At 38.0% G+C, this 15996-nt stretch overlaps 1 long non-coding RNA gene across 1 annotated transcript in view; it reads left to right on the top strand.

The window, feature by feature from the left end:
* The window catches only part of LOC140598110 (uncharacterized), a 106438-nt gene that overhangs the window by 16954 nt on the left and 73488 nt on the right, over window positions 1-15996 (top strand). The window contains exon 2 of the long non-coding RNA XR_012000239.1: window positions 4120-4231. This is a non-coding gene — a long non-coding RNA (uncharacterized lncRNA). The remainder of the gene's footprint in view (window positions 1-4119; window positions 4232-15996) is intronic.

Here is a 15996-nt window from a genome sequence, read left to right as displayed (position 1 = left end):
GGCGCCGCGGTTCAGCGCTGCCTTCAGCCCAGGGCCTGATCCTGGGGACCCGGGATCGAGTCCCCGCATCGGGCTCCCTGCAGGGAGCCCTGCTTCTCCCTCTGCCTGTGTCTCTGCCTCTCTCTCTCTGTGTGTCTCTCATGAATAAATAAATCTAAAAAAAAAAAAAGGAGCAGTGGAATCTTGAAGAAAACATCTGACAAAGGGTAATGGGAACACAGTAATGGATGAAAAATCCGTGATGGGTTAGGCTCCACCAGCCAGGAAGGCCCCCTCTGCTAGGTACTTCAGCTCAAGGGCAGAAATGAGTCTTCTTCTGAGGCTCTTAAAAAAAACCTGGCCTGCTCTGGCCCTACAAACTCAGGTTTATTGGAGGCTCCCCAAGGTGATTATACTCAGGAGGAGGGTGTTTTTTGTTTTGTTTTGTTTGTTTTTTGTTTTTCCCCCCTGCAGTTAGTTTAGGAACTCAGCACCAGTCAAATGCTTCAGGCAGCTGCTACTTGTCAGATGAAAGGGTGTGGAGCTTCTTTAATTAAAAAAAAAAAAAAAATGCAGGTTCATTTTAATTTGATTCAAAATAGATTTTGTTATTTTTAAAGTTCTCATTTCCTTTGCTCATACTCACCCAACTAGAATTCATCCCATTCCCATCTTCTGCTGTCATGATAATGGGAGGGTTCAATAGAAAATTCTTAAAATCTCCCCAGGGTTATAATTTTTAGTACAGGGCTATACAGTAGTTCAAATAAACATTCTTAGGAAAAATGTAATATGGGGCATGTGGAAATTGTGTAGTAGTCAGCAGAACTATTTTTTAAAAAATAGCTTTTCTTAATAACATTGGTTAGGCTAGAAGTAGATGCGTGGGCTTTATATTCCATTCTGGAGAGTATTTTGCCTGGCGTTCATGGGTTTGCTTATTGTTTTGAGGGGAGTGGGAATTGATATGCAATGTAACCCAGAAGTAGAGTCCTTTTTTCAAAGCGAGGACATTTATTTTTCTTCATTAAAATATGGTATTTCGATATGTAACTAAGAAAAAAATGATTTCTGGTCCTTTACTAGTAAAAAATCTGGAAGTGACAAAAAGGATGGCTGGAAACCAGACGACGGTTAACCATATAAATCTCTAGAAGTAATATACTTTTCACCTCTGGGTGCCACTGTTCAACTGCTTCTTGTTTTTTATGACTGTTTGAAAGCCTGATGCTTCCTGTAGATGTATTCTTAAAAGAATCTGTTAAAGAGACATTTCCTCTATCTCTAGTTGTCTGCTAAATAACTTTTCGGCACATGGATGTAAATTCAGCATGGTTGTGATTTGCCATTTTAATTACCAAATGATGACCAAATAACATTGAAGATTGTTTATATGGGCAATTGGCCAGGTTAAAAGCCTGATTTCATCTCCTGTGGAAATAAATCTTATACTTACCTTTTGGTAGGCATTTAACCAGAAAAAGCCATTAAGACACAAGGGAGTTTTAGCTTAAATTTGTTGCCATCTGTAGACGTGATTTTAGTTCTGCACAAATATTTCCATAGAAATCAATTTTATAAAGGGAAATAATGGGTAGGCATTGGGGGAAATTAATCAATTAAAATATAATTTTAACAATCTAACATTGTTACCTGAAATATTATTTTTGCACTTAATTTTAAAGCTCAACTGCTTCAGTGTCTCCATTAAAAGAACTCTACAAAATATATTTCTTTATATTTTCGGAAGACTTAATTTTCAGGCATGATTATTTTATTTTATTTTTTTATTTAAAAAATTTTTTTAAAGGCATGATTATTTTAATAACTAAAGATAAGAACCATATTTGTAATTTTGCAAAATGTACAAGTAATCTTTTCTTTTTACAAACCAGGCAATGAGTTAGTATTCTGTACCAAGAAACAAATGTACATGTTTGGTTGGTTTTTAAATCTCTAATTATTTATTTTAAACTTGGGGTTCATCTGAAATGCCAGAAGAAGGGGTTATAATGCCAAAGTTAATCTTGTTTTGTCATATACAAAGTAGTTAATCTAAAAATTATTGATTGATATTCTCCCTCTTTTAACTCTTTTAGGACTCAATATTTAAAGCAAAACTAATTTATCTAGGTGTTCTACGGCACAAAATTAATTCTACTGGGACTGGGCCAGGCCAAGCCTCATTATGGAACCGTTCCTCTTGCTGAACTAGCCTAAGCCTGATCCTTACTAGAATACTTTTTTGAAATTATTCACAACACAGGACTTAACCCTTGAGATGCTATAGAATTGATCTTCAATATTACACTTATTTGACGGCATCAGGGATACATTAAATGAGAGTATGTTTTATCCCTTCTTGGTGCTGAGACTGGAACTTTTAAATTAGGCAACTGTATTTGAATAGATTGGAGGCATTTTAGTTTTGTGATTCATATACCAGAGTTGAAGTATTCATTAAAAAATCTTTACCCCTCCTCCTGTCTGTGTCACCGTAAGCATATTGCTGACCTGTCTTTTTTCATTTGTATGTAAGCGTATGTACGTTTATCTCTTTGTCTAGGTGGCCAAATAGTTGTTTAAGATCACCCAGATGTTTAACTGACTTTCTTTGCTCAAATGTCTGGTCAAATCAATTGGTTATTTTGATGTTTTTGTACATACATAGAGCCCAAGAGTATAAACTGTTAAGTATCTGTTATTTGTTGTAGGTATTGAAAGGAGTTCAGCATCATATACATTTTTCGTGTGTGTGTGTGTGTGTGGTTTTCCTTTAATTTATGTGCAAGTATTATTGGGGGGATGGATATTTTATGTGTCAAAATTTTTATTTAAAAAATTTTTTAATGTTGACTTTCTGCTTGTTGTGTAGAGGTTTGTGAGGATTTTCCAGAGGAAAATCCTCTTGCATTTTAAGTTTCTCTGCTCAGTGGGGACCTCTCACCAAATTTTTTTCATGGTTTTCCTTACTCAATTTGCCTCATTTTCCATTAGAATGTTACTAATTTGGTACTATATGTGTGTGTGTGTGTGTGTGTGTGTATACACATATATATTATGTATATATATTTATATATTTATTTGTGGCTAGGAAGAAGTATTTATTTGGTAGTAGTAGTTTTGTGCCCAGTCTACCAGTGGGGTCTCCCACAGAGAATCATATCGGGGTAAACTTGAGTGTGGTTAGATGTTTTTCTGAAGGAAAAGCAATAGTTTGGTCTTTAGGAGGTTGCTTGATCTGTGTGCTAATAACTGCACCTCCCTCCCCAGAATGGATAGATTTCCATTAGATTAGTAAATTGACATGGTGCCTTAGTGTCACATAGACACACCAACAGAAGGTGTTGCGGTTAGGTTGTGAGGCCTAATTCATCAGCTTAAACTCATTTTATCTGAAATGCAATAAGAATTGCTAAGTTTCCCTAATGTAAAAATAGCCTAAGTCAGTTATTCTAGGCTATGATTAAACACTAAAGAACAGGATTAATAAGTAAACATTTAGGGAATTCAGTGGTGCTTGATAAGGAAACCCCATTGGTTTACATAAAATTAAATTGTAAAAGTCACCTATATAGGTCCTATTGTTTAAAATAAAGTAGGTGTTTTTTTTTAAAAAAAGCTTTGTAAAAACATAGACTGGCCAGTGAATTTAATTTCTCCATAAAAGAGTAGTTTTAGTAGAAACTGTTGCCTTGTGAAACTGAAATCTCCATCTGTAATGTGCTTCTGTTATAAATCCATTATAAAAGGATTTAAACTGCATAGACTCCCCCCTCCTCCCTTATATTTCTCGATAGCTGAGATGCATTAAGAAAGAATGAGGCTCTGAGCTTTGTGGAAATTTAATAAACATGAATTTTTTTTATTAACAATTTAAATATGATCTCCAAATAGATGCAGGCCTATTTGAGTCCGAGTCGGTTCACAATAAGTAACAGGGTCCAGGAAACTTTGGCAAGGTTTAATGGTGCTCCACAAGAAAGTGTGCTGAGAGCTTGGCAGGGCATGTTTGACCATTTCTTTCTCCCCCTGCATCTTCCCCCTGCGGAAATCGGTACTCCCTGTCCACAGTGAAAGAACCCCCCATCCCCCCAAAAGAACGCCCACTCACCAGTTTCAATTTATTTTTTATTTCAGTTGGAAAATCCCCACTGAATGAATCAAAAAAAAATTAAACGTATCCTGGGAACATGCCGTTCAGGGTTTTGGAATGGGAACTTCAAACGAAGTTGGTAAAGGAGTCAAATGCGTAAGTGGAAACTTTGAGGAAACTGGCAGTGGGAGACTGGAAATCAGGCATCATTTACGTTTTACTCCACCCCCCTCGGCATATGTGAGTACAAAGCAGGGAGCTTGGCAGGGCTGTGAGTCAGAATCCTCCTCTCAGGAACTGAGCAGAGAGAGATTCCCAGCATCTGTTTCCTCCACTATCACCCAGAGGATACCGGTGGTAAATCACAGGGAATAAAAATAGCCTTGGAAGTCTAGTTCCAAACAAATGCTACGCATGGTTGGCTATGTGGTCGTGGCGTGGAGCCTCTTCTCCCCAAATTCCTCATTAGCTAATTCGCAGACGAATTATTATTTTCACATTCCTGAGTTCTATTGCTTACGTTGTTCATCAAAATGTTGAGCAAAATCTTGACATTTTGATCGATTGGAATTGAACTATTACCTAAATTACATGGTGTTTGGTATAAAAATCTGAGCCATGTAGTTATAGGAAGGTTGGTCTGTAATCAATAATCCCAGGTGTTAAAGCTTTGCCTCAGACACCAGAAACATGTATTTCTGAAATAGAAACACTGCCGCACGCTTCTTACACTAATGCCAACTGCCAGTAGACTCATGGGCTCTCTCTGCATTTTGGTTGCAGGAAATTTTATGGCGAGCCTCTTATAATTGAACACAACTTAAGATCCTTGAAGGCTATATTTCACGTATAAAGAAATATTTCTTAGGTCTGGCTGGAATTGTTGTAATTTGATATTAAGTTATAGCTTCAGATTTTCAACAAAAACAGCAGCTTTAATGAGATTAGCAAGTGGTGAAAAGTTCAAAGCGTTTAATGGAATTGATCTACTAAATTAGCATTGACAATTTTTAGTGGCTATCTTAAATATACATTATTATCATGAAAGAATTAGTCCAATTAAGCCTTTACATTTGGAAGATGCCCAATCTGACCTTGTTCTACTCAATGTGAAAACTGAGAGGGTCTCTGGGCTTATTTAAATTGGGTGCTAAATCAGTAGGTTTGGGGGACCCTTTCACTGCTATTTGGAAAGGAAAAGAAACCCAAAGGTTCTTCATGGTGACAAATGGCTTATTAGAACAGTTATGTATTGCAAATAAAAACACTGGCCAAAGAATAGCATAATAATATATTCAATAAACACATCAGATGAGTTAACAAGAATTGGGTTGTTTTCTCACAATTTCTCACCACAACCATATATTACTGTGTATACTGGATACATTAGGTACAAAGGTCATGCATTTGGAAGCTGAAATAGTTATATTCAGGTTTTATTTAGAACATCAGGTTTTATTTAGAACATTCTGAATTAATAGATGAGCAGCTAACTTTTAAAACATAGAAAGATCTGCAAATATACATGAAGAGATAAGTATGGGATTTTTCCAGATATCTACTTCCTATATATCCACATGTAATATAAATATATTTTATATTCTCCTGATATGGGCTTCTATGATGCAGTCAACATAAAATATCATAAAAATAAAATTGTTTTGTATTTTTATGAAAAGCTTCTGATGATGTCTGATTATTCATATTTATCATGAAATTGGGAGACTCTGGCTCTGGAAGGGGCTTGCTTTTGAGAGGTCAGTTCCTTAATTCATCAGGTCTCACATATAAACCTTCATCACTGGAGCTGAGGAGCCAGCTCTTTTGTGAGAGCATTTAGTAAGATGTATTTCAATTTTGTCGTTGTTGCTGTTGTTGTTAGTCTTTGTTACAATATATAGTGGTTTATTTACCTAGTCTGGGCTTCTCACTCATCCTTTTTGGGAGATTTTTAGTAGAAAAAGGTGTCTCCTTTATGTCAGATTTCTTCAGAATTTCAGCATTGTAACTCATACACTCTGGCTTTCTCTGCCATAAATTGAAGAATCCCGTTCTGTAAACTGATAATCCTATTCTCATTTACTGACCTCCCAGCATTTCTGCTTTTTCTTTTTTAAAGATTTTCTTTATTTATTCACGAGAGACAGAGAGAGAGGCAGAGACACAGGCAGAGGGAGAAGCAGGCTCCATGCAGGGAGCCCGATGAGGGACTTGATCCCGGGACTTGGGGACCATGCCCTGAGCCAAAGGCAGATGCTCAACTGCTGAGCCGCCCAGGCGTCCCCCTCCCAGCATTTCTAAGTTCTCTCCTGAATGGTCAGAAAATTGCTCTTTAAATAGAGAGCTCCAAGAGGGAGCTTAGTGCTTTATTCGGGGATCCTGAGGAAGATGGGAGGATGATCTCACTCGTCCTTAAGGATTTATTGAAAGGCTCTCCTTGTCAGGCTCTGCTAGGTGCTGGGAATACAGCAAAGAGAAAAAGGGTAAGCAAGACTTGCCAACAAATGATAACAGTGGGGTGGTGGTAAATGCTCACATGGGCGTGTACCACGTGCCTTTGTATGTGGCAGCCCTGATTCCCTATCCATGTCAGAACATTGTCCTAACTGCTGGCGCAATGGCTATTGGTAAGTCAGCTTGCCACCCAAACCATTTCTAATTCTTTATCTCCCACAATCGAGGTGTGTTTGGAGCACATTTTGCTTACCAAGTTTAATTCTGGATTTTGTCCCTGGTTATTTATACTGTTTCATCTTAACCTGTTGTTTGCCCATCTGGACATCCTTTTTGGCATCTCTTTGTTGTTCAGTTTGATGTTCACACTATTTGTGATCTTCTAAATTCCGGTGCTTTAGCTGCTGCTTCCCAGTCGGGCTGTAGTTAGCTGGTGAGGAGTTGTCTGCTCCTGTTTCTATTTTCCCTATGTCTTATAGGACAGGATCTAAAGCCTTCCTAAAGCCAAGCTAGGTTTTCATCAATTTAAGTTATGTGATTTACCTTCTTTCCTGTGTAAGAAGATGACTATATATTACCAAGACACAACCTGTTCTTTGTGAAGTCCTGTTGATTATCCATGATCATATAATCACAAACACACTTACGAGTTCTGGTTATTTTGGTCCTTTTTTCAGTATGTAGGCATCTACTTAGTTTTCTGAAAGTCACACCTGAGTAGGGATGATATTTTTGTACCACTCATTCAAAGTTGTCAGAGGGAAAAAGTCAGAGCCCGTATATCAGCAAAGGTGGCAAGTCCCATATCCTGGTCACAATCTATCACCTGTCAGCATTAGTTCCTTCATAATCTGTGCTAATGATGGTATGATGCAAACTTTTATTTGGTCACCCTGGGCAAGGTTTCCCCTTTTGTCGATTGCAATACATCCTTTCAGTTTGTTGTGATGAAACAGGACATGATAGATAGCAAAATGATTATGAAAAAAACCCACCTGTAATTCCCTATCTAGAAATGACTATTTTAACATTTTGGGATATGAGGTATATGTGTTAATTAAACACACATATTATTTTGAAACCTGAATTGTTTTTCTTAGAACTATACAGAGTTCATTTTTCTGAGGTAACGCACATCATATAACCATACACATTAAACTTTCCAATATCAAACCTCTTTTGTGTAGTGTTTTTTTTTTATTGTTTAATAACACTTCGTTAACTCCCTGAGTAAAAAGAAACCTTTCCTTCATACATACCTTTCTGTGGCATTATCTCCTTTTTAATTCAAGTAGATTCCTTATTTTCTTAGTAACTGTGGTCTCTGAGAATAGGATCCGTTCATGGCTTATCCTTATGCTCCTTAAGTTTTAGCTGCATAATAGATATTTATTGAATTAATGAGCTTTAGTGATGGGAATTGAAATCCTGAACCTTTGTATTTTGGTCTTACTTCTGCTTCTGATTTTAGCTGGTAACTCTGTTTCCCCAGAGACAGAAGGAAAAGAAGCAATTTCTCACTTATCTGGTATATGAATTATGCTGCAGAAGGTTAGGTATGGCATGAAGAAAATATAAAAAAGAACAATTAATCAACCTGTAGTTCTATTACCCAGAAATAAACACTATCATTATTTTGATGTGTGTTCTTCCATACTTTCCCTTTTTATGTATTCCTATGCATATGAAATATGACTTTCACTTAATTTTTTATCAAAATGATACCATAACAAACTACTCTTTAATTGCTTTTTCTTATTAATATAACATTTTTACATGGTGAATATATGCCTAAACCTCAGTGTTGATGGTTGTATAATACTCCACAATGGTGATATGCCATAGTTTATTTACTCTGTCCTCCCCTTATTGAGTATTTAAATTATTGCCTACTTTATACATTCTATATAAACGACATTGTCACAGATCCCTTGGTTCATACATCTTTGGGCATTTGCCTACAAAGGTTTTAAAGTCCTCTTTTAAATTATCAAAAATTGGGTAAGCTTATAGTCCCTTTCCCTTCCATCCCCAAATTAAAACATTTCAGAGTTTCTTTAGTGTGTGAGTTGGCCTAGGATTTAGAAAATAATTATTAAACCAATTCACATAGCTCTGGTTGGTGATAATGGAATTACGTTCTGTCTCAAATTCATTCTAGAAGAACTGTTTAGCTTCATTTGATCATTTGTAACATTCAAATTGGACTTTTTAGGCTTAGTCCTACATACAGAAGAGATACAAATGTAAATGTTTACATTTCTAGAAGTTGATAAATCTAGCTAAATCTGTGTCATTTCATAAAAGTAAAGGCTTGTAGGGAGATTGGTTTCTGTGATCACCTTTGTTCTCCAGTTAGTACTAATCACACTTTTCATAGGGCAGTGAGAGTAACAACTAATGGAAACAGCAGTGAACTCACCATAAACGAGTTATGAAAACGTGGGCAATATCACAGAAGTGCCTTCAGTGAGAAAACACTATGCAAGTTGCATCTGTACCTGCAGAAGTCTCTCTTTTTTTATTCTTTTTTTTTTTTTTAATTTTTTATTTATTTATGATAGGCACACAGTGAGAGAGAGAGGCAGAGACACAGGCAGAGGGAGAAGCAGGCTCCATGCACCGGGAGCCCGACGTGGGATTTGATCCCGGGTCTCCAGGATCGCGCCCTGGGCCAAAGGCAGGCGCCAAACCGCTGCGCCACCCAGGGATCCCTCTTTTTTTATTCTTGATAAAAGTACTTGCTGACAAGAGATGGGGGAAAACCACCCACCACCTCTGCAGCCAGTGGGCCCCAAACAGACAGGGAGGGTCAGGACTGGAATGACAGCTTCTCTCCTTCCTTGCCCTAGACCTGGGAAGGAGAGGGAAAAGCCGATAGGCTCCTCCTCATGATGACATAGGACATCCCTCTTCTAGTCAGCTCCTGTCTTGCTCCTCCACCCCAACAACCTCTCATGGGCCTTCTTCCCATTTTGCCACCAGAAAGCTTTTCCACTCCTCCGCCTGCGCCTGCCTTTGTTTGGAGTCTCACTAGTCGCAGGCGGTGTGGCCGCCCACAGACTCTCTTGCTGTCAAGAATTCCTGTTCTCATGTGGGTGATCTTTGTTTATCTCCACAGAGGTTATTAGTTTGGGGAACAAATAAAAGCACTCAGAAGAATAATAATTAAAAAGTGCTTGCATTTGCCTCAGCCGTTGCTTTAATTTAAGCAATGCTTCTCGCTAGGCTAATGTTTGTAGTGGATGGAAATGTTTACTAGATCAAACATTTCTAAGAAAGAGGATGGCAAAGTCAAGTCACTGGTGTAAAGTAGTAAGATCAGGAATTAGTGCTCCCTTTACCCAGTAAGTCACATAACCTCCCTGGCCTTAACTCTGAATCCATATTTTAAAACATCTAGTATCTATCAAGTATTTACTAAGATAGGTTCTTTCTGAGTGTTTCTTCCAAATATATATATATATATATATATATATATATTTATTTATTTATTTATTTTATTGAATCTTCACGAAGCTCATGAGGTAAATCTCATTATCCTGTTTCATAGAGAATACCAAGCTGCATAGAAGACAGCTTGATTGACTTCATAGAATGGAAGATGATAGAGTCAGGATTTGAATCCGGCCATCAAATTCCAGAGTGTGAGCTCTTAGCCCCCCCTCCTTTTTTTAAAGAAGGGTAGGACTGGGATGCTTGGGTGGCTCAGCAGTTGAGTGTCTGCCTTTGACTCAGGGCATGATCCCGGGGCCCCAGATCGAGTCCCACATCAGGCTCCCTCTGAGGAACCTGCTTCTCCTTCTGCCTGTGTCTCTGCCTCTCTCTCTGTGTCTCAAATAAATAAATAAATAAATAAATAAATAAATAAATAAATAAAATCTTAAAGAAAAAAAAGAAGGGTAAGGCTGTATGATCTTCACGGTCCCTTGCATCTGTAACTCATACAAAACTCTAACTTCAGAGACCTCTGTGAAAAATAAAAACCAAACCACTCTCTTGATGACTTATATATGCTCCCAAACATCCAGATATCTGCCTTTTTTAAAAAAAGTAAGCTGTGATGTTTTAGAATTAAAGAAAAAAACTAAAAAAAAAAAAAAAAAAACTAAACTAAACTAAAAAGCTTTAAAAATTGACAAAATTTCATCATGGTTTTAGTTAGTAAAATCATTGTGTTAATAGGAATAAATCTGCAAACACATCATGGATTTTCACACAGAAATTTGGAATATTCAGGTAAAAGTAGTGGGTCTGGCTGCCCAGGACTGTTTTCTAGCAGTTGAGCAGTTGTGTGCTTGTTGGCATTAACCATCCCAGCATACCACAGAAGAATGATTTGCAGAGCAGATGCCAGAGAGTAAAGAGGTAGGAGGCAAGGAGGGAAGGAAAGAACCATGGCTCACCAATGTGGTGTGAAGGGAAAGGTGAAAGATATCTGAGCCTTATGCCAAAGAGTCAAAGTAAACTCAGCTCTTACAAAAAGGCATTGTGGGATCTTTGAGGGGCCCCACAGAGCTGACAGGTCATTTCTTTATGGGTCTCACTGGGAGTCGTTCATGCAGTAAGTATGGTATGGGACTCGAATTTGAATTTGCCTATCCTATTTTATTTTATATTTTTCTTAAGTAGGCTCCATGCTCAGCATGGAGCCCAAGGCAGGACCAGAAAGAACTCAGGACACTGAGATCAAGACCTGAGCTGAGGAGATCCCTGGGTGGTGCAGCGTTTTGGCGCCTGCCTTTGGCCCAGGGTGTGATCCTGGAGACCCGGGATCGAATCCGACGTGCATGGAGCCTGCTCCTCCCTCTGCCTGTGTCTCTGCCTCTCTCTCTCTCTCTCTCTCTCTCTGTGACTATCATAAATAAATAAAAAATAAGTTTAAAATAAAAATTTTATTTTTTTTAAAAAAAAGAAGAACTGAGCTGAGATCAAGAGTCAGATACTTAACCAACTGAGCCACCAAGCTGCCCCATGATTTTTTCTACCTTAGAAGGAAACTACTTGAACCTTGCTTGCAAACTGATAGCTCCAGAGAGCCAGTGCCTAGGAGGATGATTGTAGTATACAGGAGGAAGCACAAGATGGGAAATGGGTTGGCTGGATTCTAAATTTTTTTTTTTTTTTTTTTTTTTTTTTTTATGATAGGCACACAGTGAGAGAGAGAGAGAGAGGCAGAGACACAGGCAGAGGGAGAAGCAGGCTCCATGCACCGGGAGCCTGATGTGGGATTCGATCCCGGGTCTCCAGGATCGCGCCCTGGGCCAAAGGCAGGCGCTAAACCGCTGCGCCACCCAGGGATCCCCGGGTTGGCTGGATTCTAATGCCAGTGCTGCCACTCGCTGGCTGTATCGCCTGGACAAGTCTCTTACCCAGTCTGTGCTCAGTTTCCTCTTATATAGAAGGAGAGTTTGATATTGGATCCTGGTACAGTTACCTCTCAGATAGTTCCCAAGTTTTGGGCATCCTGGGAGCTTCGGTCCCTGGACTGGGAGTTCTGTTTGTTCTTGATGATTACAGTCACAGTGGCTAAAAGACAAACTTTGTCCTGAGGCTTATGCTTTATGTCACCATGGTGCTCAGTAGGCGATGCCTATTGACATTAATCCCTCTGGGTTCTTTTAAAAGCTTATTTTGATATGTTGGTATATTTTATTCTTTCTTAAATGCTTAAACTGGTCTTGCGTATGTACAAGCAGCATATATTCCCTGTGAATCTATTTTATTTATTTTTTTACTTAAAAGTTTTATTTATTTATTTATGAAAGATACACAGAGAGAGGCAGAGGCATAGGCAGAGGGAGAAGCAGGCTCCTTGAGGGAAGCCCAAGGGGGACCCCATCCCAGGACTCCGGGATCGCGCCCTGAGCCAAAGGCAGACACTCAGCCACTGAGCCACCCAGGTGCCCCTCACTTTTGTTCCTGATCTGACTCTAGGATTATCAAGAAACAAGGAAGGCGATGCTAATGGAATCATTAGAACTACTTATAAATAAACTTCTTGATAGATAATTCTATGAAATATGATTCTCAGCAACTCATCTTTATCCTCTACCTTCTTACCATTAGAATTAAGGTATTTACAATGCTCAACAAACAGTATCCTTTCTGTAATAAAATGATCAGTTATTTAAAATTTATTTAAATTATTTAAAAACCAAACATGCTCGTGTAACATCTCATAATTCTATTGAAGAAATACTTTCTTATTTGATAAGTTTGGAAAACAAATTTTCAAATAAGCAATGTTTCTTTTCTTGTCATGTGAAAATGGCTAATTCATTTTGTTTTTGAGCTGGTATGGATCCAGAAATACCTCTTAGGAAAAATCCTGGCTTTGCCTGCAGGTTCTTCTTGGTCCAATTCTGCATATAGAAGAATGGCCAGGATCTTTCCAGACTCCCCATTGTTTCCCAAAGATATCAATTTTACCATCAGTTCATTTGATTGTTAATGCTTACAGATTCACTTCAAGGAATATTTGTGATTCAGGTCATTGCCTAAAAGTACTTGTTGCTCAACTCCTATCAATCCTTACTAGTTTAAAGCAGAGGTTGGCAAAGCTTTTCAGTAAAGGGTCAGATAGAAAATATTTCAGTTTTGCCAGTTATATGGTCTCTGTCATAACTATTCAACCCAATAAAACTTTATTTATGGAGACCAAAACTTGAATTTTATGTAATTTTTAAATGTTACAAACTATTATTCCTCTTTTGATTTTTTTTCAGCCATGAAGCAGATGGAAAAATTATCTTATCTTGTGAACCATGTGAAAACAGGCAATGAGATAGACTTAGCCTGTAGGCTATAATTTGCTGAACCTTGGTATAGAAAATTATTTATGAGGAAATATTGGAAAGACACAACTGATAATTTGTGGTTGAGAGTACTCTAAGTTCCAGCCAGTGGAATGTGAGCAGAAGTGATGTGTTGTTGCCACTGGGCTTGGCCCATAAAAACTTCCCATGAATGCTTCTTTTTGTTCTTTTCCCATATGTTGAATATGGTGGGGACTCAAGATGGAAGAAACCTGGTTCTCATTTTGGCTTTACATGAATAAGAAACAAACTTCTAGGGCTGCCTGACTGGCTCAGTCTGTACACCATAACTCTTGATCTCAAGGTTGTGAATTCAAGCCCCATGTTGGTCTTGAAGCCTACCAAAAAAAGAAAAAAAAAAAAAAAAAAAGGAAGAAAAGGAGAAAGAAGAAAGAAGGAAAGAAAGAAGAAAGAAAGAGACAGAAAGAAAGAGAAAGAAAGAAACTTGCATTCCCAAATTACCCAAATTCAGTGTTAAGCCACCGAGATTTTCAGGGCTTTTTATGTGAGTAACTAGTATTATCTTAACTAATATGTCATTATTTCTTCCAGATGTTTTTGGTTTGACTGTTATCCTAAATCGAAGTCTCAAATGCTACAAGCTTGGATGGACTTTTCTTGGGTCTCTTTCTCTCCTCTTCATTTCCTCCTTATCACATTTAACTGGCAGATGAGAGATAGAATTGCTTTCCAAGTTCAAGAACATACTTTGGTGGCCATTAGCTTCTCCAAAAATGCTACAAGAAATGAGACACTTTGCTTTGGCCACAGAGACTGTCCCCAACGTGAAGCCCACCTGAGAAATTCTTTTAGAACTCAGGGCCAGGAAAAGCTTATCTTCCCCTGAGGAACTTGTATGTTTTCTTATCAACAAAGAATATTGTTGACTGTGCCTGATTGTATCCCCTTTCCCTTTTCCCTCTGGTTGCCAAGAAGCTCAGAGCCAAATTTTTGGCTTAACATTAATAACTTTATCGAACCCTGTGGCCTACATATCTGCATTCTTAGTTTCCTCCTGGTCTTGACCTTCTATTCTGCTGTGTGTTTTCCTTGTTTCTGATTTTTTGGTTATTTATATTTTATTGCTTGTTTTCTTGTAAGCTTCCTCAGATCCTTTGTGGAACAAGGTGGGGTCAATAAAAAATGGCTTCAGCTTATTAATAGAATATACCAAAAGCATTCCTTTTTTTTTTTTTTAAAGATTTTATTTATTTATTCATGAGAGACACAGAGAGAGAGGGATGCAGAGACATAGGCAGGTGGAGAAGCAGGCTCCACGCAGGGAGCCCGATGTGGGACTTGATCCCAGGACCCCAGGATCAAGCTCTGAGCTGAAGGCAGATGCTCAACTGCTGAGCAACCTAGGCATCCCCCAAAGCATTCCTTAACACAAATTTAGTTCTTTGGGAATGAGAACTTCAAATTTATTTATTTTCAGGTTCTCCTCTTATTGTGTCCCATGGTTTGATGAAGAAATGGTTTTATAATTATGAAAGCTGAAGGCCTTCACATTTCTCCATTCTACTTAAAAACAAAACAAAACAAAAAAACAAAGAAAACAAGAATGTCATTTTATCCAAAGTTCCTATTGTTTGCCATAGAAATTGTAGAAATGTCATAGATACATTTGACTGACAGACGATAGACTAGGAAAAGATATTTTCAATATTTAAAAAGCCACAAAGAATTAATATAAAGAATATACAATGACCTACTGAAAATCAATGTGAGGAAGATAAGAAACCCAACAGAGAAATGGTCAAAAGATATGAGTAGGCTATTTTCACAAGGGTATACTAGAAAACTGAACAAAAATACGTATGAACAGACGCTGAAACTTATCAGTAATCAGAGAACAGCAAATTTAAACAAGTTGCAGCATTATATTCATCCAACTGGCAAAAATTAAAAGGTGGATAATAGCAAGCATTGGCAAGGATGTGGGCAGTGGGAACCCTCAGGTATGGTTGATGAGAGTCTGGACTATAGAGCATAGTCTCTGGAAGTAGTGTGTCTTCTTGCGGTAAACGCACATGTGATGACTGTTCTTGCAGTTTGCACCCGGTGGTTCAACTTGTCTTTCCTTCTTTTGCTGCGTACTTGCTAGAACACTAGCAGGTCTGTCCAAAGATTCTGTCTTTGCTAATCCTTCCATTATAGCAAAAGGTTCTTTCCCGAGGTTCTAGCCAGAAACCCAGGAGTCCTTCTTTCCTTACCTAATCGAATCCGTCAGCAAGTCTTGTTAATTCTACATCCAAGACATCTCTTGAATCTGCTGTCATTGCCTAAGTTCAGCTTATGACCTTCCTATGCCTCGATCCCTGCAGTGGCTTCCTAACTGGTTTCCCTGCTCTGGACTCCAGCATTTTATTTGCTATCTGGTAAAAAAAAAAAATGCAAATTGTATTTTAAAAATGCTTATTGGATTAGTTCTGATCTCAGCTCTTACACTGTTTTTTTTTTTCTTTTTTCCAACCCCCTGACCCCCATCGGCTCATACACTTCAATGACCTCCCATTGCACCAAGAATTCATGGTACTAAACCACTATTGAATTGATGGAAGCAAGTTTTTAAAATTAAATAAATTCGATGTGTAACATTGTATAAGTTTAAGATGTCCAGCTTGTTACTTTGATACATTTATATTT

Source organism: Vulpes vulpes, chromosome 3 (assembly GCF_048418805.1).
Source record: "Vulpes vulpes isolate BD-2025 chromosome 3, VulVul3, whole genome shotgun sequence".
Taxonomy (NCBI): domain Eukaryota; kingdom Metazoa; phylum Chordata; class Mammalia; order Carnivora; family Canidae; genus Vulpes; species Vulpes vulpes.
This window is presented reverse-complemented; position numbering and strand designations above follow the sequence as displayed.